We start from the raw sequence: 262 nt of genomic DNA, 5'->3' as shown, positions 1-262 counted from the left end.
CCCCCCGCCCACATCTTCTGCAAAGATATTAAGTGTCCCCAAAACCCTGCTAAATTCAGTTGAATGTGCACATGTTCAGCACAGATGAAAATCAGGCTCTTAACGATGATGGGTAACTCCCATTAACTCTGAAGTTTATTCTATACTAATAAAACATGCTAATTGACTTTGGACTGAGTTTCTCATGTTCTACTGCTGCCAAGCATGATTCACTTTGCAGGCACGAAGATTACAATAAATAACCACTTCACGATGGGATAAT

The sequence above is a fragment of the Fulmarus glacialis genome, unplaced genomic scaffold (assembly GCF_000690835.1).
Source record: "Fulmarus glacialis isolate BGI_N327 unplaced genomic scaffold, ASM69083v1 scaffold28178, whole genome shotgun sequence".
NCBI lineage: Eukaryota > Metazoa > Chordata > Aves > Procellariiformes > Procellariidae > Fulmarus > Fulmarus glacialis.
The sequence above is the reverse complement of the archived record's forward strand: the minus strand, read 5'-3'. Positions refer to the sequence as shown.